This window comes from Giraffa tippelskirchi, chromosome 2, assembly GCF_054371585.1.
Source record: "Giraffa tippelskirchi isolate mGirTip1 chromosome 2, T2T-mGirTip1v1.2.pri, whole genome shotgun sequence".
NCBI lineage: Eukaryota > Metazoa > Chordata > Mammalia > Artiodactyla > Giraffidae > Giraffa > Giraffa tippelskirchi.
This window is the reverse complement of record NC_137276.1, coordinates 97,216,700-97,240,756: the sequence shown is the minus strand read 5'-3', so window position 1 is coordinate 97,240,756 and position 24,057 is coordinate 97,216,700. Positions and strand designations below refer to the sequence as shown.

At 45.5% G+C, this 24,057-nt stretch overlaps 1 non-coding gene across 1 annotated transcript; it reads right to left on the bottom strand.

Annotated features, from left to right (window-relative positions):
- Positions 1 to 8,154: 8,154 nt before the first annotated feature.
- Positions 8,155 to 8,260, bottom strand: LOC145539997 (U6 spliceosomal RNA). Its single transcript, XR_014078134.1, has one exon. It is a non-coding gene; the product is annotated as a U6 spliceosomal RNA (small nuclear RNA).
- Between the last annotated feature and the right edge of the window lie 15,797 nt (positions 8,261 to 24,057).

Below are 24,057 nucleotides of genomic sequence, written 5' to 3'. Positions count from 1 at the left end.
GGAGGAGGGCATGGTGCCCACTCCGTTATTCTTGCTTGGAGATTCCCATGGACAGAGGAGCCTGGCGGGCTATGGTCCATGGAGTCGCAGAGTCAGACACAACTGAAGCAACATATCACGCATACATGCCAAGCTGTCTGCATACGATCTGCATGCCACAGGGAAGCTAAGCCTGTGCACCATGAGAGGAGCCCCACGCTGGAACTACTGAGCCCACACATAACAACTAGAAGCCCACACACTGCAATGAAGACCCAGCACAGCCAAATGTTCCCTAACCAGGGATCGAACTTGCTTCCCCTGCAAGGGAAGGCAGGTTCTTAATCACTGGACCATCAGGGAAGTCCCTGGATATTACTTTCAAGTTTAACATAATGTTATGTACTGAAGAGGTAAGGAGAGAAGAGGACCTCTGCAAGGGGATCAGGAGATGATTAAATGTGAACAGGCAGTTATGAAAAATATTGCTCTTGGTAATAAAAAGACTCCAATATGCAGGCTAAACAAGAGGCTAGAATAGCTGATAGATGAGTCGATCCAAGGAGAGAAAGAAATTACATACAAAAAAGCACCAAAAGATAGAGAAATGAAAATGTGAAGTTGAGAGTCATGGAAGACTGAGAAATTCTAATCCAAGAGGAGTTCTGAATAAGAAAACTGGTGAGATCATAGGAGAGGGAACAGATGAAAAACTTCCACAGCTGAAAAAATTCCAGCTTAGATATTGTATTGATTGTGGTGAGAGTAAAGTAATAAAAAACAAAAAATCCCTCCTGAGCACCATGGCCACTGTGCATCACTGGGAACAGACAGGGGGCCACTGTCACACCGACCACATTCCCATCACAGGAAACATCTGGGTCAGGAGTGTATCCTGCCTCCTTGGTGCAGGATGGGAGAATAGGGAGCATGTGACTGGCGTCTCCATAACTTTCTGCTACTTCCTTCTCTCTCCACAAACTGATCAAACAGGCTTTTTTTTTTTTTTTTAAATCTATTAAAGATAAATGACTTTTCTGCTCCTTCTTGTGATGAGCTCAAGGCACTTGTTGTTTAGGGCTCAGACACATGGAACACAGTAGGAGCTTATTCCAGCTCTTTTTTCTCAGTGTTTATTTTTTTTAAGGTGATAAAAAGTGAAAGTGTTAGTTGATCAATCATGCACAACTCTTTGTGACCCCGTGGACTTGCTGCCAGGACTTCTGTCCATGGAATTCTCCAGGCAAGAATACTGGAGTGGGTAGCCATACCCTTCTCCAGGGGATCTTCCTGACCCAGGGATTGAACCCAGGTCTCCTGCATTGCAGGCAGAGTCTTTACTGTTTGAGACATATTTATTTGGCTGTGCCAGTTGTGGCGGAGAAGAAAACGGCAACCCACTCCGGTACTCTTGCCTGGAAAATCCCATGGATGGAGGAGCCTAGTAGGCTGCAGTCCACGGGGTCGCTAAGAGTCGGACACGAATGAGCGACTTCACTTTCACTTTTCACTTTTATGCATTGGAAACGGAAATGGCAACCCACTCCAGTGTTCTTGCCTGGAGAATCCCAGGGATGGGGGAGCCTGGTGGGCTGCCGTCTTTGGGGGTCACACAGAGTTGGACACAACTGAAGCAACTTAGCAGCAGCCAGTTGTGGCATGTGGAATCTTAGTTTTCCTACCAGGAGTCAAACTCACACCCCCTGCAATGGTAGCTCGGAGTCTTAGTCACTGGACTACCAAGGAAGCTCCTTTTTCTCATTGTTAACACTCAACTTGCTAATAGGGCCTGGCTGATTCAGTGATGGGGACTGGGTCAGTAAGCGAGGAAGCAACAGTACCCATCTCTTATGACGTTTTCTGATTGCTCTCCTATTGCAGAGCTGTTGCAGGCAATGGTTTCACAGGATGAATAGAAGAGGAAGGGAACTAACAAGATTTGTCTAGTCTTTTGATTTTTAACCTTTAGGCCAATTAAATCGATCTCCAACAGGAATATCTGCTTATTGTAAAAAGTTTGAGTGATAAGGAAGGACATAAATCAAAAAGCTTCTCCCTTCCTCCTCTTCCTCCTTCACCCAGGGTGTGAGCCCTATGATTATTTTATATGCATATAATTTTTATTTATTTATTTTTGGCTGCACTTTCTTCATTGCAGCCTGTGGGGTTTCTCTAGTTGTGGCAAGCAGGGGCTACTCTCTAGTTAAGGTGTTCAGGCTCCTCATTGCAGTGGCTTCCCTTGGTGCAGAGCACGGGCTCCAGGGTGCATGGGCTTCAGTAGTTGCAGCACGTGGGGTCAGTAGTTGTGGTTCCCGGCTCCAGAGCACTGGCTCAACAGTTGTGGTGCATGGGCTTAGTTGCTTCACTGCATGTGGGAGCTTCCCCAATCCAGGGATTGAATTCGAAATCCCTGAGTCTCCTGCCCTGGCAGGCAGATTCTTTACTACCAAGTCACCAAATAGTCACAGGGAGACTTCTGGGTGTGCGTCCTTCCAGATCCTTCTCCCTGAGAGGTGGGATAATATGTGAAGTGTCACCAGCTCCAGTTCTCCCACCCTTCTCACCTTTTTCTCTAGAGGATCCCTCCTCCACTCCTGATTTGGGAAGGTAAATCCACATCCCCTCGGGGAAGCCGCCACAGTGGAATCAGAGATGAAATATGCCAATTCTTAAGTTTTAGTCTGAGAAGTTCTATTCCCGGATATGAAATAGAAAAGACTGAGCAGGTGATGCCCTGGCAGTTTTTCCCCTCTTCCCAAACTCAGACTAGATCGAGCTGAGGATGAGGAAGATGAGGAGGAAGTAACAGAAAAGCAGGGTCTCCTGTGCCCTCCCGTTGGGCTTAAACACAAGCATGAGGGTGTTATGGAACACCTGGGGTAGAGTGTGCGGACTCAGGGGCTGAGGGGTCAGTGATAAAGCTTCCATTTGGAGCTTTAGGGGAACAGACACCTCTCCTCTTAAAATGTGATACTAAGTAGGCCCCTAAACCTAAGGGCCAAGGTAAGGAAAGAACACTTCTGCACTGACTAAGTCTAAATATAAAATACCTGACTTTACCCAGGACTGACCATGGTTAGTCAGGAGGGATGGAAGCTCCAAATAAAGGTAAAATTGAATTATGTAACAACACAAGTCATGACACGTGCACCCAGCTGATATGTATCACTATAGATGGCTTTTGTTACGTATCTATATATTTTTAATATATACTATATTGATATAATATATCAATATTTATATAAAATATATAGTCTCTCTATATATAATATTGGGCCTTTTTAAATTGTTTTCATTTTGTAAAAAATAAGTTATTTGGCTTTACTAGGGTCTTAGTTACAGTACGGAGAAGGCAATGGCACCCCACTCCAGTACTCTTGCCTGGGAAACCCCATGGATGGAGGAGCCTGGTAGGCTGCAGCCAGCCCATGGGGTCGCGAAGAGTCAGACACGACTGAACGACTTCACTTTCACTTTTCGCTTTCATGCACTGGAGGAGGAAATGGCAACCCACTCCAGTATTCTTGCCTGGAGAATCCCAGGGAGGGCGGAGCCTGGTGGGCTGCCGTCTATGGGGTCGCACAGAGTCGGACACGACTGAAGCGACTTAGCAGCAGCAGTAGCAGTAGTTACAGTAGTGGGATCTATTTTCCTGACCAGGGATCCCAAAGCTCCTCCTGTTGGGAGCGTGGAATCTTAAACACTGAAAGTCCCAAGTTTCCAATTTTTAAAAAAAATTCCCAACACAGCGGCAGTGTCTATCTCTGCGCACTTTAATGACTATATGTAGGTCGGATTCTTAGATCAGAAGACTGTGCAGAGTGAAATTGAATTCCACTTACACTTTCGACTCTATTCCTCCATTTCTTTCTCAATAGACTTTATTCTATGGGATGAAAAACTAAATGGTTTCAATTCTTCCTCTCCTGCCAAGTTAAGATATTTAACATGAAGTGTGGATTTGTCTATCACCAAAGAGGTTCTGGAAAGTGAATTGTTTGTTTCCCACTCTATCTTCCTCTCAGGTATTTGTAAATACCTGGATCAGTGGCTTTTGTTTCACTTCGCTTCTAAAGGAACCCTTCAGAGCCAGCTCAGTTCCGAAAGATGCCACTAGGTGTCAATGTAGGTCTTGGTTGGTGCCTACTCCTGGCTGCTGTTAATTTGATTTGGAGCCTCTGCGTCCTCTTCTGCAAAATAACAAATGTCCGTGGTGCAGGGCACTTTCTTCGGGAGGGACTCCAGGGAGTTCAGGAGTTTGCATACGAAGCCAAGGAAGCGAGGGGCTTCTGATAATGATATTCAATGTCTAACGGAGTTGCTTACAGGCAGAACCAGGGTCTCTCCCAGGTTTGATGTATGAGATTATTATGGAGAGGTAATGCAGGCCGACGAATGCTATACGGTGGGCTGTGCAGGTGGGTTCCTGTGTGAACAGGGAATCCTGGCGCTGTCAAGATGGTCACTTCACAGGGTGGAGGGAGAGGGGTGCGATAGGGACCACCATAGAGGGCCAGGTGCACTCTGTTCTCAGCAGCAAAGGGCAAGGCCTCTTCCGTGGGATGTGAGGGTGGCCAGACCTGTTGAGTGTCTCTCCCAGGGCCTGTGGTGAAGACAGAGTGTATTTCCTTGGGGGGATGGCCAGAGGGGCTACCAAGAGGTTGCTACTCTGGAATCTAAAATGTTGACTGAATCAGTATTAAATTAATGCAGGGAGCTCTTCAATTCAGGCCTTTATGAAGGTGACAGGAGTAAAAGAGGAGTGGGCTGGTACTGTGGAATGAGGTCTCAGTAGAGGTTCGTCCCCAGCTGACCTCCAGGGACAATGGTGGCAGGGCCGGTAGACCCCTAGATAGGGTTGCCAGTAAAATAGTCTTTCTTCTCTTCTTTCAGCTTGTGCAAACCTTTTCCATGGCCCACCCATTTAGACTGGAGTCTTGTTTTCTGTTTTGTTTTGAGATTCTTATGTTTGAGCCATACCACCAACTTGAAACAAGAATTCTAGCCTCTTGCTTTGATGTTTCTACCTACCCTGGGGAGGAGTCCCTGCAGGCTCTGACTAAGGGTGATGAGAACCTCCTCTTAAGGCCTCCGTATCCCACCCCACACTGTTCCAGGACCACAGATGCTTTACCCCTTGGGACCCAAACTGTGATCACCGCCACCGGGCATCTAGCCATAGATGAATGGATACTTGTCCCCTGCAGAGTGAATTCTCACCCGGTCGTCCAAGTTTTTACTCAGTTTTTGCTCATCTACTCGGCTGTTACCCCCAGGGTGCAGCCCAGGCCCCAGCCAGGTCTCGTCTCTCCTACAAGCCCTGACTCCAGGCTTCAGGCTCAGGTTAGAGCCTGAGTCCGCACCTCAGATTTCGCATAAACCTGTCCACCCTGACAGCTTTCTTTCTCTCTATCTTTCTCTTTTTAGTTTTCTCCTCTCTTGTTTACTATTTATGTGGCTACACTGAGTCTAGTTGTGGCATGTGGGATCTTAGAGTTCATTGAGGCACACAGGATCTTTAGTTGGGGCATGTGGGATTTTTTTTTTTTTCTTTTTATTTGCAGCATGTGGAATATAGTTTCCTGACCAGGGATTGAACCGGGCTCCCTGCATTGGGAGCTTGGGGTCTTAGCCACTGGACCCCCAGGGAAGTTCCGCAACAGCTTTCTTAGCGACAAGTCTGGATCTTAGACCCTTTGTTTCTCAGAAGATCCTGGCTCCTGCTGCAGACTGTCTGCCTTTCCCCCAAGCTCTGCAAATCGTGGGGTGTCAGGCAGGGGCTTCACAGCACCACATAATCCTGCTACACTCCTACAAGACATCAGCAGTAGGGACTTATATACCTGGATCCTCATGGGGCCTTACCATCCTCTCCCCAAATATATGTAAGGCCTTAATGTGCGTAACTAAGAAAGGTCTCCCAATGGCCCCAAGGTGACTTACCATCCTTATCCAACGGACAAACAGGCAGACAGTGTAATTTGTTCAATTCTGGACTCACTCTGGACAGAGTTACTTTTACTGTTGACAGGAAGTTCCTCAGCTTTGTATGATATGATATGATATGCGAGGTAAATCTGTCATTTTGACTATTTGCTGATCTATGAACAGGCACATAGGCAATTACTGTCTGTTTTCAAATGAGTGAACACTGGGCTCTAGCTTCAAACCTGTGAGCAGTGACTGTTGGCCAGCCTGATGGGATGGAGTGGAGGTGAGGGCCGTGTGTGCTGAGTGACCGCCGTTTTCCTCTTACTCTCTTGCTTTCCCTCATTCCTTGGCCTCTCCTCCCTAAACCTGGGCACTCAGCCTATTTCTGGGGTCTGTATTTTGGGTTTCTGTCCTTCTCAGTGTCTTTTCCTGCTTCGATCTACAGTGGGAGGGGCATTTTAAACCACACTGGGTGAGAGAGTCTTGGATCTGGGACCAAGGGCGGGCAGGCCCTGTGGGGCTTTCTGTGTGACACTGTTAAATATGCTTCCAGGCTCTTGCAGCTGAGAGTAAGGAAGAAGAGTACTGGGGTTCCTAATTTAGCTATTTTGTGCTCAGTGTCACATAGCCGACAACCATAAATATGGTTCAGTGGTTGGTAGGCAGGCAGTTGGCACATGGGATCAGCCAAGAGGTGAGAGGGGCTGGAGAGTGCTACGAATAGGTGAGTTGTGGGCTGGAGAGAATTCTGGTGGTCTGGATCAAGCTCTGGAAGACATCTAAGACTCTTTTCTAGATTTCAGTTCTGTCCAGGACTGGTGATCAGGCCTGTGTTTAAATAGCCTGAATCCCTGAAGTGGGATACTGGCCATTAGGGAAAAGCATAATGAAGCCAAGAGGGAGATGTGCAGAAATGGTGAAAGGGACCCCGGGGGGTCTGGGTGGAGCATGGAGTCCCCTCCAGCCTTTGTGCATATTGGGATTGGCACCATCAGCACACCCTCTTGGGACAGGTAATGCGCAAAGCTCTGGGACAGCCTGGTCAGACGATCCCTGTACTTTGTTGGCGCCGACGCTCCAGTCTCCATCCATGTGCTCAGACCCACTTTTTTTGGGGATCCCTTCCTCTCAGTACCAATTCTAGTCTGGGGTCTGGCCTTGGGTATGTAGCTCTGCCAGGGCTCAGGTGGGACCCCCAGCCAGACCCCCAACTGCCCCCTGATGAACAGCAAGCCCAGAAATCTGTGGAGCGGACAGACTAGAGGAGGCATTGTACACACATGGGCAGCACGGGGGATGTCATTGGTCATTTAGTCCCCTCCAAGTGTCCCACACATGGGGACATTAGGCCAGAGATGTGGATACAATCAACTCACTGGGGCTTATTTGGCCCCTGGGCTCGGGGTACTGGCCTGGCTGTGCTGGTGGTTTCATTACTGGTCATCATTCAAGTTTCTGCCTTCCTGAATCCAGGAAATGGGGAAATAGATTACTGTCCTGTCATCACCTGAACACCCCCAAACAGCACTGTTTGAAGGCCCCATGCAGGCGAGGGTCTTCCAAGGAGGGGCAGGAGTTCTCCCAGCAGTGCAGCTGGGACTCTGTCTGCTGCACGCTGGCTTCTGTTGGAACAAGTGTTAGATTGAGCTGCCTCAGATTCCCTGGGTTGATCAGTTCCAGGTATTAAAGCAGACATGGCTCAGATTCACCCTGGATCCCCACTTCTCCTCCATTCCTTCAGCTAAAAGAATTCATCACCAAATCCTCTTCTTTCACTTTTTGGAAAAAGTACTCCGTACATCTGAAAGATGGAACAGAGTGTAGGCATGTTGCCTACACATACCACTGAATCACTGGAGAAGGGCATGGCAACCCACTCCAGTATTCTTACCTGGAGAATTCTATGGACAGAGGAGCCTGGCAGGCTATAGTCCATGGGGTCGCAAAGAGTCGGGCACGACTGAGCGACTCGCACTCACTCACTCACCACTGAATGAATCACAGTGAACTGTGGAAAAGTCCATTCTGAAAAACCCACACATTTAACTAATGTATGTTTGATGCTCTAATTTTTTACAAAATTTATTTATGTGTTTTTAATTTCCTGGCCACACCATGTGGCATGTCAGATCTTAGTTCCCCAACTAGGGATCGAACCTGCATGCCCTGCATTGGAAACATAGAATCTTAACCACTGGACTGCCAGGGAGGTCTCCCCAAAGTTAATTTTTTTTATTTTTATTAAAAAAAATGGCACATGTCATGAGTTTGCATGTCATCCTTGCACGGGGGCCAGGCTAATGGTCTCTGTATTGTTCCAGTTTGGGTGTATGAAGTCAGCATTGTGTTCCAGTTTATTCATTGGGGGTACTACGTGGTGTGGGTGGAATCTGTAGCAAACATTTTTTTCCTTTTTTTAAAAAATAACAAATGACATCCTGTGGTCGTTCTTCCTTTTTTATTTTTATTTTATTTTTTACCTTAAGTACAATGCGTACCGATAAAAAAGATGTACGTTGCATGTATCTGTGATAATAGCCGTGGCCAAGGCAGTCTGAGGCATATTAACAACAGACTTATCTGTGGAGCAGCACCTTATGTAAGATGCATTTTCCTCTAGAGCCAAGCAGTGCAGAATCCACCTACATGGCAGATAAGTGGCTCCTGGGCCCACGTGCAGCCCAGTGCCAGGGCTGCAGCTGGGGAGTTTTCTCAGCCACAGAATTGACACAACAAGGGTAAGATTTCCATTTAGTGTAACAGAAGCTGCCATGTAAATTGGCACTTGATGCTTAGCAGTCTGTACTAATGTCATCTATGGAACCCAAGATAATTTCAGTGACATCTTTCTTTTCTCTGAGGGAGAAATGTGCTTTCAGCCAGGGTCCATCTGACAAGCCTGGGTAAACATTTGTATGGCAGTTGGAGACCGTGTATAAAACTGTCCCCCTCTGCAAAAGATATAGGGCTAAATAACTTCTTGGTGGAAGCTGATGGGATAACCTTGATTCCTTGCTTCTGGGTGGCCAGGGGCTCCTTAGACTGTGGTGACCAAATGGATCATCCAAGAAAGCCGGCACTCTCATCTGTGCAGCTCTGTGAGCCTTGGGTGCGGCCTGGTTAAGGATGTGATGCTATTCATCCGCAGCCCTGCCCCCATCCAATCACATCCTCTACCTTTCAGCCCTAGGTCCTAACTCACACCCATGTGGCTGCAGATTGGCTGTTCATTCTGACCTGCGTGCCATCATTCCCTGGTGCAGAGGGAGTCTTTCCCCAGGCTGCTGTCTGTCTCCCCCTCCCACTTCAGTTCTCCACTGCCAGGCTTCCCTGGCTTCTCTGCCTTCTCAATTGTTCTACTATTGGTCTCTCTAGCAGCCCAGTATTGATTATTTTCCAGAGCCTCCATGAAACCATCCAACCTTCGCCTTTTGCTCTTTATCCAGCCTCAGGGCTCTTGGGAAAGTCACGAAGGTGGAGTCAACATCTAATGTCTGCTGGAGACTCTGAGTCGTGTTGAACTTCTCTTCCTCTTGGGACTCCTCCTTGGCCTTTCCCCAGAGGAGGCTTCAAGCCTGGGACCTCAAGGCATGGACTACTTCTGCTGCGTCCTGTCTCAGGGCAGTGGGGTCTTCTCCTCCAACTTTCGTACCCGAATGATTCTGTCGCTCCTTATGCTCCTTTGGTCTGTCTGATTCTGTCTCTGACTGTAGTTCTCTCCTCATTGTCCTTTGCTGGACTTTTCCTAGGAGTGGTCAGCATTTCTGCTTCCTTGTTTTTACCACCTGCATGCTTCTAATTGCTTTTTTTTTTTTTTTTGGCCACATATCATGAGGGAACATAGTTTGCTGACCAGTGATCAAACCCCTGCCCCCTGTATTGGAAGCTCGGAGTCTTAAGCCCCAAACCTCCAGGGAAGTCCCTTGTAATCTTTTGATATTTAATTCCATTCCTTCCATTTTGTGAAAATGATATTTTTGAAGGACACAGATGAGGCCGTGTGAGACTCAGTGGCTGTTCCTTAGGCTAGTGTCAGGGTTTGTCTTGTGTGACCACCATATCCCTCTTTTGGTAGACAGAATAATGACCCTTCAAGGATATTCATGTTCTAATCCCTGGAATCTGTGATGATGTTACTTTATATGGCAAAAAGGACTTCCCTGGTGGCTCATAGGATAAAGCGTCTGCCTCCAATGTGGGAGACCTGGGTTCGATCCCTGGATCAGGGAAGATACCCTGGAGAAGGAAATGGCAAACCACTCCAGTATTCTTGCCTAGAGAATCCCATGGACGGAGGAGCCTGGCAGGCTACAGTCCACGGGGTCGCAAAGAGTCGGACACGACTGAGCGACTTCCCTTTCTATATGGCAAAAAAGACTTGGCAGATGTGACTAAATTAAGGATCTTGAGTTGGGGAGATTATCCTAGATTATCTGGGTGGGCCCAATGTAATCATGGGAGTCCTTATAAGGAAAAGAGGGAGATAGGAGAGTCTACTTTGGGGAGGAGCTGTGATCACCCAAGCAGAGAGCAGATTGGTACTGGGCCAATGCTGGCAGGAATGCTGGCAGCCTCTAGTAGCTAGAAAAAGCAAGGAATGGATTATCCCACAGAGCCTTCAAAAGCAACACAGCTCTGCCAATACTTAATTTTAGCTCCATAAGACCCATTTCTGATTTCTTCCCTCTAGGACTGTAAGAGAATAAATTTGCATTGCTTTAAGACACTGAGTTTGTGGTAAGTTGTTACAGCAGCAATAAGAAATGAATACACTTCTCAAAACTCTCTTCTCTCTAGATTGTCCCATCTAAAGTGATGGAAACTTCTGCTTCTTCTTCTGGTCTTTTTCAACCTGTTTCCTCCAAAATGGAAAAATGCATTTAGCATTTTCATAATGAATATTTGCAGAAGTAGTCGGTCTGTTTAAAATGATACCACTGTATTTAGCACATGTGCGGATACCTCCCTTCTTAGAGAATCTTCCTCCACCCACAGCCCTTGATGGGTAGACCTCAGATCCCTGACCCACCCCAATCATAGCTGATTGACTCAGGGGTGTGCACCTCGTCTAAGGGGACCTCATTGGTCAGCTGGCCTGGTGCAGAAAAGGGGAGTTGGGCCAATCAGATGCCCACTCTAGGAAATCTGTCTGATACCAAGTTTTGGTCAACGATAGGCACTGGAGTGGAAAGACTGGTAGATTTATGTCTGGTATGGTAATAAAGGACTAGATGAAATTCAGAGAGTGGAGAAACTCAGAGGTGACTAATTGGAGGATGAGAAAGGGGTGAAGGTAGAGATACTGAGGAACCGCTAAGGGGGAGGAGGCGACAGCGTCTGTGTCTTGCAGCAACTTTGGTTTCACCTTTGCTGAGGCTTGCAAGTTTTCCATGTTTCTCTGAGACACTCCTCTTTGACTTGGATGGATTTCTGTTCCTTAAGATCAAAGATTCTCAGACTAAAATGATCTGTGTTTGTCCAGTTGCTCAAGTCAGAAACCTGGAATATCACCTTTGACTCTTCTTGTCTTCTCTGTTGTCCCGAAGCCTGAATACATGAGAAGGAGGAGAACATGGGTCAGACCCTGAGAAAAACCAACATTTGAGGAGCAGAAGAAGCATCTTCAAAAGGAGAAGAGAAGGAGAGATGGGAGGAAAACTAGAATTGCTTCCTGAAGCATCCCTGAAGTGAAGGAAGCGAGTGCTTAGAAGCACTGAATGTCATCAGATCCCAAGTCAACTGATTTTTGTTTCAATGGGTGATGGAAAAGGAAACAACTTTTTGGAAACCCAGTATCTTAAAACTGGGAGCTGGAGGAAGAGCATTTGGGTTAGGGAATACATAAGCCATTCTCCAGTTGAAGCCAAGGCAAATTGTTTATTAATGCTAACTGCAAAATACATACAAGGATAAGAAATGAGTGATGAGGATTGCAACTAGATCTGACCTTGAGCTCCTCAAAGTCAAGGCTTGTGTCTTATTCACCCACCTATTTGCAATACCTGGCTTAGCTCCTGGCATTCATTCATTCTTGCCACAATCTCTGTCACATATTTAGGTATCAAGAACATAGTAGGCATTCAGTTGGACAAATTAAGCTCTTTTTACATTATGTTCTGAAAATTGTACGTCTGAAAAACTCCAGAATTTCCTGGCTGACAATTTTAGCTGCCAGAATGCATGAGAAGAAGAGACAGTTTGTTTAGAACTAAAGATATTTTCCACTTTTCAAGGAAGGAATCCAGATTTTGAGCAAGTATTGAATTGTGTGCTAAAGAAAATATTTAATGAAAAGAAATTTGTTGTTTGCATGGATGGATCCATGCAACTAAAACTGTTCATACAGAGATAATCCTCACTGAAAAAGTTAAGGATAAATCCCTCCCCAACATTGGGTTGGACTTGCCCCGAATGAAGGGGATACCCTGAATATGCCAGGTTACCACTCTGAAGTCATAATGATCCATATGGAGTCCTTTGCCCCATCAAAGGAAATTCAGTGTGGACCCTGGACCTTTGACAGTAGAAAATAAACTGCCTACCTCTGTGGCTCATTTTGGAAAAAAGAAAAGGGGAATTGTATAATCAAATGTGCTCTTTTGAAGATTCTGAGAGCAGCAGGACAGAAACCTTGTGGGTAGCATGTTTAGGTTGGGTTGAAGACAACTGGAGTGTTTCTGTGTCCATAGGAAGCCCTCTAGGTTGGATGCAGCCTGGCTTTGTGAGAACTGATTAGGATGCAAAGCAATCTTGCAGTCTTGTTCCTGGAGCGTGTCTCACCTCTGTCCCCTCAACTCTGCCTTGGCCCATTCCTAAGTGTGAAAGTTCTGATTGTTATCTTGGTTACAGAATCCCATTCCTTGTCTGTTTTCTTTTGCCCTTATCCTCACACTTCTTTGAATGTCCTTTCATGGGACGCCTTGATCTGCTCCCAAAGAAATGCAATTATCAGAAATCAACCTCTCTCACCCATTTCTGCCCTAAGCAGCTTTTGCCCACTGGTGAATTTCGCATTGTACTGAGAAAGTCAGCAACTAATACTAGTAACAATAAAATATGTTTGTATTTTTTAGATGACTTTTTCCACTGGGGACTCCCTGGTGAGAGCCAGGCGCTGAGCAGAGTAAGTGTGTATATGAGCTGGAAATGGAGAGCAAGAAAGAGACCTGGCTGGTTGAAGCCTTTCCTTGACAGCTAATTTCCATTTTTTGGTATCAAGGGGTCTGTGCCAGTAATTGGCATGCAGATTGTGTCTGATGGGCCTGTTATACAGAATAAAGGAATCTGCTAGTTAGAATAAGCCAACCCCAGGCTGATGGATGGGGCATAAGGAGGTCATTGCAAAAGAGAAATTGTGTATGTGTGTGTCCCTGTGCGTGCGTGTGTTTCACAAGAATTTCACCCCCACATCTCCCTCTTGATCCAGCAAACTCTAATCTTTCATATTGCATTGAGACAAATGTTGCTCCATTTTTCTCCCTCTCTCTGTTTTTCCCTTGAAGGGATATTTGATAGAACCCAGTCCAGGTTTTAATAAAGTGTGGGGGCAAAGGAGAAATTAAAGCAGTGTCATGGTTTGTTAGCAGCCCAGGATCTTCCAGGATGGGCCCAGGCTACAAATTATACTCTGGAATTAATTGGCAGAAGGTAGTTCTCCCGTCCATCATGCTTAATCCAAAGGTGTGGGTGGAAGGGGCTGTGGGGCATCAACAGGAATGTATGTACTCTTATCCACTTTCCGTTTGCTTTGTCTAAGTCACTGGTGCCACTAGGTAGCTGTTTCCTGGACCCTCACCCCATGCCTTATTTAGGTAGGAGTTATACCATCTCCTGTTACCTCTAGAGTATAGGTGCTATCCAATGTTGTGTTAGTTTCTACTGTATAGCAAAATGAAGCAGTCATACATATACATTTATCCCCTCCCTTTTGACTTCCTTCCCATTCAGTCCATCACAGTGCATTAAGTAAAGTTTCCAGTGCTATACACTAAAACAGAGCATTATAATATTTTAAAAAAGAAACAGATGAATCTCTCATAGAAAATTCTTTGCTTTCTTATTTTTCATTAGAGAAATTCAGTTGTGTCACTGAGCAAATGTCAGCAAGAGTTCTGAAGCCCTTTGTCTTCTGAACCGATCCAGAAGGGTCCCATTGGGTTATTTTTTCTGGCCATGTCTTTCCCCAAGGCTGCCCTAACAGGTGACTGCAGAACATTTAAAGGGTCAAATTGTAGGCCTACACTTTGGGGTATGACTATGATTTGACCTTTTTATCTCACTAACCTCTAAGAGTGGGGCCAAGGGCCTGTAGAAAAGTGGTACCGGAGGGAACGTGGAATGAGGAAGGAGACAGAGGAAGAACAATGACAAGTGTCTAAGGAGTAGGAGGGAGGGAAGTGAGAATGAGAATGAAGAGAAGGGGACAGAAGACGGAGACCAGAGATGAGAACAGAGGGTGAGTTGGAGGGCCACGCCCTAAACCCCAATCTGAGGATAGAGGCTGCCTGCCTCCTCTCTTGGTCCTGCCAGGGAGCTCTTATGGTTCCAGGACAGTGCTGCTGTGCCACCTACAGGCCTGGAGGTTGAACAGAGGCAGGCAACGTCTCTGCCAACATTCCTTTGAACTCTGTGCAGCCCCTACTTAATTCCCTCTACTGTGGAGGAAAGACCTCCCTCCCTTTTGCCAAGTGTGCCAGAAGGTCTTTTATTGGCTGCTAATGTAGGTGGTTGGCTTAAAGCTCAACATTCAGAAAACTAAGATCATGGCATCTGGTCCCATCACTTCATGGGAAATAGATGGGGAAGCAGTGGAAACAGTGTCAGACTTTATTTTCTTGGGGCTCCAAAATCACTGCTGATGGTGATTGCAGCCATGAAATTAAAAGACACTTACTCCTTGGAAGGAAAGTTACGACCAACCTAGATAGCATATTAAAAAGCAGAGACATTACTTTGCCAACAAAGGTCCGTCTATGGTTTTTCCAGGAGTCATGTATGGATGTGAGAGTTGGACTGTGAAGAAAGATGAGCGCCGCAGAATTGATGCTTTTGAACTGTGGTGTTGGAGAAGACTCTTGAGAGTCCCTTGGACTGCAAGGAGATCCAACCAGTCCATCCTAAAGGAGATCAGTCCTGGGTGCTCATTGGAGGACTGATGTTGAAGCTGAAACTCCAATACTTTGGCTACTTCATGCGAAGAAGCCAATGAAGCAGTCTTTTCATTGGAAAAGACCCTGATGCTGGGAAGGATTGGGGGCAGGAGGAGAAGGGGACGACAGAGGATGAGATGGCTGAATGGCATCACCGACTCGATGGACATGAGTTTGGGTAAACTCCGGGAGTTGGTGATGGACAGGGAGGCCTGATGTGCTGTGATTCATGGGGTCGCAAAGAGTCGGACACGACTGAGCGACTGAAGTGAACTGAACTGAACTGATGTAGGTGGTACTCTCTATTTCTCTCAAACACATCAGTATCTCTGAGTTTTTACTTCACAGAGGATTTTTTGGTGGCAGGAGAGGGTAAGAGGAGGGAGTCAGTGGTATGGTGACTGTTCCTGATTCAGCTTGGTGGATGGGGCACCAGACCTGTGGGCTGAATCCCTGGTGGAGATGGGGGTCCCTGCTGGCTCCCGGGTTTTAGCAGGTTGCCCAGGCCCAGGGGTGAGCTTGGGGTGCTCTAGGAGTTGACAGGGCCCTTTGATGAGACTCTGGTGCTGACAGTGCTGATTTGCGACCCAAGTGATGAGAAGAGGCACAGAGCTGGGGAGACCATCTCCCCCTTCTGCATGGGGACCAGCACTGTGAGGGCACCAGAGGACGGTGGCTTTGGGAGTGTCCGTCACAGCACCCACTGCACAGCTGGAGGCATTTCCCCATGGGCTGGTGGAGCTGAGGCTCAGGGGATACAGACAAATAAAATGTGGGGTCCAGGGGAAGGGACGGCTGATGCCTGGTGGCAGCTCATACGCCAGTGGTAAGTCCATGGCAGGCTCCCTTTTGAGGACTTCCAGAATAGCTGGGTGTGCTCTAGGTCTATCTGGGGGCTCTGGAGTCCTACTGTTCTGTACGGGGAGTTATTAAGCCCATCCAAGGTCATAGCTGACTTTCTAAGTCCTAACTTTATAATTTGGGCCACCTTCCAAAATGATAGAGAAAAGAAAAGGCTGCTGCTATGGGGAGCAGGTCACTTGGGTCCCCTTCTAACAAGGTCTTCCAGCAGGGGTACTGACACCCCAGCTTTGCCTCTGGATAGGGAGCCTCCTTCTTAAAAGTCCCTTCCCCTTGTGTTCTCGAAATGTTAAAAACCTTACACAAAGCTCTTGTGCACTCAGGGGGGCCTCATTTTATGCTCTGTTGATATTTCTTCCTGCTTCCCCATTCTCTTGCCTGCCATGGGTTTTGGCAACTCTGGACAGGGCCAAGACCAGCCAATGAGAATTAGAGAACCTTTGTGTAAACTTTGCACAAGTTATAAAAAAGTGTCCTTTCCTCGGGAGACTAGCCTCATGCAGGGTGCAGGGTGTGGTGATGAATCTCAGGCTGAATTTGAGCCCCTACTCACCTCCTTGTCCAGGCGCCCTGTATAGAACAAACTAGAAGGGGTCTGGCCTCTCCTACCTTTCCACTTGTCAAGGGTGCTACCATTGTCATGTGACCACACTCTTCATATCCAGTATCATTTTCTAATTGCCCGCTGTGAATTTTGTTGATTTCTACCAAAAATTATCTTCCTGTTCTCCTTAAGCATGTATCCACTTTTGAAGCATTGCTCCCTGAGGATATGAGTTTGTTACTGTGTTAGCCATGTGGCCATTCAGAAAATGAGAAATGGCCACATGTTAAAATGTTTTAACATTTAATGTTAATTAATTAATGTTTAATTGAAAAACATTAATGTTTCTCAATTAAAATGTTAATTGAGAAAACAAAGTCACTTTAGTTATTACAACAGAAGGATTTTAATGTAGGAAATTATTTAAGCAGGTGGTAGAGTTGCTGAGAAGACAAACAGTGGATGGATTAAACAACCTAGAAATTAGCAGTAGCAGTGAGCTGCTCCCACCCTAGGAGGAAAGCGAGGTGGTGGTGCTACTGTGGCAGCCAGTTTACAAGTGAGGCTGCAAGCATAAGGCTCAAAAGCCCACAAGCAAAAGACAGGACACGGACAAATATACACTCTTGGTTCCTCAGTGGCATCAGTAGGCTGCCAAACCATCCCTGGGATCACCCTTTTCCATTTTCTTGTTAGTGCTGCAGAAGTCAACCTGTCAAGAAACCAAGCATTGCACTCCAGACTCGGAGAGCTGGAGAACTCATGTTTATTATTTCGGCAGGCCCAGAGGAATTAACACTTTCAGCTCTGAGCCCCGAACAAAGGAATTACAGAATTTTTATAGACAGTGCATGACACCAGACTTTAGTGGGCAGTGGGGACTGAATAAGCTAGTTCAAACTAGGGGTCTCATACATTCTGGAACAGTGATTAGGATGCAGCAGCAGGGGATGCCTGATCTTTACACAAACAAACATGGTTAAGCAGGATTACAGGGGCTGGGGAATTGACAAGGGTGAGTAAAGTAAATTTCAGCTCCTAGAATTGTTGCAAGTTTCTGTTTTTCCCAAACTATGTAACTTACATGACTTTGCAAGGAGCTAGATGAGTTGTCAATGGCACCTCACTCCAGTACTCTTGCCTGGAAAATCCCACGGAGAGAGGAGCCTGGTAGGCTGCAGTCCATGGGGTCGCTAAGAGTTGGAAATGACTGAGCGACTTCACTTTCCCTTTTCACTTTCATACATTGGAGAAAGAAATGGCAACCCACTCCAGTGTTCTTGCCTGGAGAATCCAAGGGATGGGGGAGCCTGGTGGGCTGCCCTCTATGGGGTCGCACAGAGTTGGACACAACTGAAGCGAATTAGCAGTAGCAGCAGCAGTTGAGTTGTAGAAGCAGAAGGAGCATGAGATTATTTCTAGCTGGGGGCAAGTTTTTAAATTTTCCTCTTCATTAGCAAATAATAAAGGCCTATATTTGTTTGAATCTGTTAGATTTTCTGTTACTTATAGCTAAACATGTCTGATGTAATAGTCATCCAATGTGAAATAGTCTACTTATGTTAACAAATGTGTTACATTTTATCACCCTTTGAAGCAATAGTTGGCTGGTTGAGACCACAGTGAACCCCAGGCCTGTGGGTGCAGTGCCCCTCTACGCCCCACAGTGGCAAACTGTGGGTGCCGATCAGTGATGAAAACAGAACCTTGGGTGAAGCATGCTGGGATTCAGTTCCAGGGTCTCTCACCGGACATCACCATTGTGTGGCTCATTCAACACGCCCAGCCACCTGTGTGCCTGCTAGGAGTCCTGGAGGAAGTGTTTTCCACTTCCTTCTGGCCAGTGAAGACTCAGGGCTTCCTGATCGGCCCACATAATATAAACACATGATTATAGTATTTATTCTGGAAGCTCCCCTGAGCCTGGTACTCAACAATGCATGCAAAGATCTTCTCTTCTTTCTCCTGGGTACTCTGATCTCAGAACAGTGAGTTAATGAAAAAAAAAAAATTCCTTGAGTCAAGGCTTCCTTTTCTGTTCCTTTACTGTTGATTTTCAGTCTGAGATCAGTTTTGCTTGTTTATTGGGAGTGGGAGTATTCAAGTGTACCTTGTAGCTGAGAGAGTACAAACATTTGTCATAAGAATTGTCTGCCAGTGGGTTAATTTTGCCCAACTGGTGTGCTCAGTTTTGTGGCACACAAGCCAGGCTCAACTACTCCACACGCTGGTAGAAATTGGTCTCTGAATAACCAGAGAGTAAACATTTTTGGACGGATTTGCCTTTTCTTTCATCTTTTGGGAGTTATAAAGCTTTTTCTATTTTGTGTTACAACCATTTTGCAACCACTTTTATGTCTTACTATTACATGGTACAGAAATTCTGAAGTTGATTTAATTCATCATCATCATTCTTGCCTGGAGAATCCCATAGACAGAGAAGCCTGGCAGGCCATGGTCCATAGGGTCGCAGAGAGTTAGACATGACTGAAGCGACTAAGCACGCATGCACGCATCGTTATAGCATAATGTATCAATATGTAGGGCTTCCTCTATGTCAGGCAGTGATCTAAGCATTTTACAAAACCTAACTCATTTTAATCTTCATGCCAACTCTATCAGGTCAGCATTCAGGGTCATATTGTGTCCTCAATTCAATCCCAGTGCCTAGAACGTGCCCTTATTTGGAGACAGTATCTTCACAGAAGATAATCAAGTTAATTGAGGTCATTGTGTGTGTGTGTTCAGTAGTTTCCAACTGTTTGTGACGCCATGGACTGTAGCCTGCCAGCCTCCTCTGTCCAGATGAGAGTACTAGAGTGGGTTGCCATTTCCTTCTCCAAGGGATCTTCCCAACCCAGAAACTGAATCCATCTTGCATTTCCTACAGATGGATTCTGTACCACTGCACTGTTTGGGAAGCCCAATTGAGGTCATTAGGATGGGCACTAATCCACTATGACTACTGTCCTGATAAAACAGGAAAATTTGGACACACAGTCATACATCACATAGAGAAGACTATGTGAGACACAGGGAGAAGATGGCCATCTACAAGCCAAAGAGAGAAGCCTCAAAAGGAGCTAGAATTGCCAGCATCTTGATTTCAGACTTCCAGTCTCCAGAACTCTGAGATAATAAGTTTCTGTTGCTTAAGCCACCTAATTTGAGGTACACTGTTATGAGTCCAGGATCTGCACTGCCCCCCCAACAAACACCAAAATCTGCTGGATGCTCACGTCCCTGTGTAAACTGGGGTAGTGCTTTTGGATGCAGAACCAGTGGATATGGAGAGTCCACTCTAGTAAGTATTCTATTATTGTCTAATATCTTCATTGTCTATTGTTGTCTAATATCATTCATTATTGCCTATTATCTTCATTTTCAGAAGAGGAAGCTGAGGCAGAGAAATGTTGGGAAACTTAGCTAAGTTCATAAAACTATGTGGAAGGTTGTAGGCCAAGCCCTTTAAGAGGAAGTAGGGGTGGTTCTAGCTTCGCAAGCACCCAAATGTGTTGAAAGTGGTCAGATGCTGTGAGTGTCTTTGGTCTTGGTGGCCTGGGTATCATTTTGAACAGGACTTCCCTCTTCCTCAAGTCTTTCATTTATAGTCAGTGGACTTTGTGTGAAAGTGGATCTGATGTTTGCTTAACAGAGAAATGAGGCTATGTACAAGAGCCCAGGATACAGCTGTTTGCTGGACTTCAGAAGGAGGTGGGCTCTGCTGGCTGTAGAGATGTTCAAGTGCTTTGAGTTACTTCTGCCCATGACCACCCACCCCCCCCAGTAGGAGAGCTAGACACAAGCATGTGTCCGCATGTACACACACCCATCACTTCTTGTATACACACATATTAGCTTGCACACATTTTTCACTTATGTCCACATTTACAAACAGAAACACACAGACACATATCTGGACACATGAACAGGCAAACACACTTGTCCTGTGCTCATTCTCCTGTATGCTTACACTGTTATGCACCAACATGCCTGTCCTCAGCTCTCTTCCGCATGCATGTGTGCCTGTACGCACACACACCTGAGGACATAGATAGTGAAGCAGTCTCAGACCAGTAGCCCTGAGAATCATCAGAGTGTGTGACAAGCTAGTGTTTATCTTAGGTCAAGTTACCTAGAAGCAGATCCTGAGATCAGAGGGAGTGTGTGAGTGACTAATTAGGGAAATGCTCTGGGGAGTTCAACAAGGGACTCAGGCAGGCAGGATAGGGGTGGATGAAGTGATTGTTTGTGAAGTTAGACGTTGCCCTGATCCTCAGTGGTGCTCTCGAGCACCAGTCATCCCTCATGGTGTCTCTCAGAAGGCAAGGAAGCTGGCTGTCCTCTCGCACCCGTCAGCCATGCACTGGCTTCAGACAGCTTAGTGGGGGAGAGTGGCAGTAAACTCCCAGGCACTTGTGTCTGTTGCTGTGTCTGGGTAAAGGTTCCAGCCACTCAGGGGTCATCTCCTGAAGACAGCAGAGTGAGAGCTCTTGGAAGCAAAGCACAGGGGAAAGGGAGCTGGGGGCGCCTGGCACTGGTACACGGGGTCTCAGTGTCTCTGGGCAGGGTACAGTGTTTGCATGTGTGTGTGTCTACCTATACTGAGGGGAGTTCCAGGGGCTCTGGGTGTTCTTTCAAGGAGCAGAAGGATGATCTGGGGGCCTACGGAGGGGTGAGGGCTGTGGATATTGGTCCTGACCCAGGAAGGCCCCCTGAGCAGAGGCTGGATCAGGTAGCTCAGTGAGGCGGCCCATGGGCAGAGGCCATTTGTCCCTCTAGGGGTCCTTGTGCATTCTTGGCCAGGATGTGAAAAAGACCAAGGTCAGCCTTGGTGCCAGTTGCAATTCTGTGTATGTGGGGGAGAGGCAGATCATAGGGAAAATCTCCCACACTGTCTGTGAGAAGATAGATAACCTGAGATCCTGGGAGAATTCCTACGCCCTCCACATACTTATCGGCTCTCGGGGGGCTGCTGCAGAGAGCCCCGCTGGTCCAGTGGGCTGATGGAGGGGGGTAAGGGATCGTCTCTTTTGCTTACCAGCTCCTTTGGCCGATTGGATATCAATTTCTATATACAGGGTGGCAAAGCCCACCCCCCTCGCCTCAACCTAGGGTGGAGGCTAGGGGCAAAACTAACATTTTCTTAGTATCCCTCTGGTAAGTTAATCTCTCCCCATTTTGCAAATAAGGAAAATGAATCAGAAGAGCTAAAGTGAGTTGCTTAAGGTCATACAGGGATATAGTGGTCAAATTGGGGTTCAAACTGACACGCTCCTAGCAACTAGGCTGGGGCCACTGGGCTAAGGCAGTGATGGCAGCAGGGGCAGAAGCCCAAGTGCAGGGTCCCAACTGGCCAGGCCAGGGAGCACCTGCCAAGCCCAATGCAAGCCCTCTTTTCTCAGTGTGTGAAGACCACCAGGCCTGATGTTGGTCCTAGCATGGGCCAGTCTGGCGATTTACTGGGAATAAACACTAAGAGGTAGAGAAAATAGAAATATCTCTCCTAAGCAAGCAATGATTTTCAGGGACTGAACAGTTTAAACTCATATTTTAAAATAATTTGTTTGCAAGGCACAGTCCTGCTAAAATATAAACCAAATTTTCATTATTGAACAGAATACTTAACATCCAAAGCCCTGACTGCTTCAGGGCTGTATGAAAAAAAAAAGGTGGGGTAAGAAATTGCTTTATCTTTGTCTGCATGACTAAAAAGGTCACCGTAGAGGCCCTTCCCAAGGAGAAAGAATGCCAATCTGAGGACAAGTTCCAGCTTAATCTCTAGGATGTAAAATTTATTCGAGTACCAAAATGAGTTTCCCACCTTCAAAAATTAAGCATCACCTGTAGCAATGGGAAGAAGATGTTGGCAGCTTAAAAATATTAATTTTCTCTGCTACAGGTTGTTTACTTGGCAGCTGGTACCCCACTTTCAAGCAAGATTGCTTATGGTTCTTAATAAATATTTGGTAATTTGATTAAAAACCAGTATTTCTAAACCTACCTTTGGCCTTAATATAGCAGTGTTTGAAAACTGATTCCTCAAATAATGGGAGGTTGAGGATGAAGATGTCATCTCTTAGCAGCCTGCTGATTCTGAAGAATAGCCACGCTCTGAGCTTCTGGACTTCTGTTGAGAGTCAGGATGTAAATTTGGATATTTGTATACTTCAAAGAAAATATCTTACTAAATTTCCATGCATTTTGAAAGTATTTTTTCCAATTATTAATAGATTTTTTTTGTTTTGAGATAGTTATAGATGTGCATGCAGTTGTAAGTAATAATACAGAGAAATAGGCATTAAAACATGTGTTTTGCAAGTAGCTAAGAAGAAATAGATTCACAGATGTAGAGAACATAAGTATGGACACCAAGGGAAAAAGAAGGGTGGGATGATTTGGGAAATTGGTGTTGATGTATGTATACACACTACTATGAATAAAACAGATAACCAATGAGAACCTACTGCATAGCACAGGCAACTCTACTCAACGCTCTGTGGTGACCTAAATGGGAAGGAAATCCAAAAAGGAGGGGGTATATGTAAACATATAGCTGTTTCACTTTGCTGTACAGCAGAAACTAACACAACATTGTAAAGCAACTATACTCCAATAAAAATTTAAAAGATGTGTGTGTGTGTGTGCGCACGTGTGTGCATTTCCTTCATATGGACATCCTTCTACTTGCTCTGTCTGGTGACAAAGGAAACCTGCAGGAGGGTGAGGCATATGGTAGCCTGAACTCTGAGTTGATCTGTACCAACCTACCACACACAGAACTAAAAAACTGTGTATTCTTTTCCTCTGTTAATGTTATAAGGGAAGAATTTAGCTACATATGTCAGAAGTCCAGGCAATAACGAAATGTACCTCGTGTTTGCACCTTGCAAATGACCATGAAACAAGCCATAGAAAAATCAAAAGGGAATGAAATAGCATATTTATTTCTACAATGAAAGAGAAATATATTTGTGATATTTAAAGCAATAGAAGATATCATCAGAAACAAGGTTAATCGAATCAATTACAAAATAATTTCAACTTTTGGTAGAGAAAAAAACACTAAATAAAATGGAAAATTAGAAAAGTATTTAAATTATTACAAATAAGGCTTCAGGTCCAAAATAGATACAGAATTATGCAAATTTATGGTGAAGACCTGCATTCTACTTGAGGATTTATCAAAAGATATGAGGATATTGTTTACATGTAAAGAATGACAGGTAACATCTTTCATTCATATCACCTTTACCATTTATAATGTTGCCACATCATTGCAGGGAATAGATTCTCTCTAACAAAAATGTCTTGTTTTTGTTTCTTACAGATAGTAAACTAACATGAAAAGATGTTCAACCTGAGTAATAATTAAAGAAATACAAGTATGAACAGCTAAGGAATGCCAACATGAAATTAATAAAAATAAATTAGATTGAGAAAGCCAGTTAAATTAGGTTCTGCATGGAAAACCCACACTGTTGTTGGCCACTCTGTAATTTGTTCCTATTTTTTTCAAGTGCAAGCTGGAAATTTATAATAACTATGGAACATTCATATCCTTTGATTTGGTAATCCCACTTTTGGAAAAAT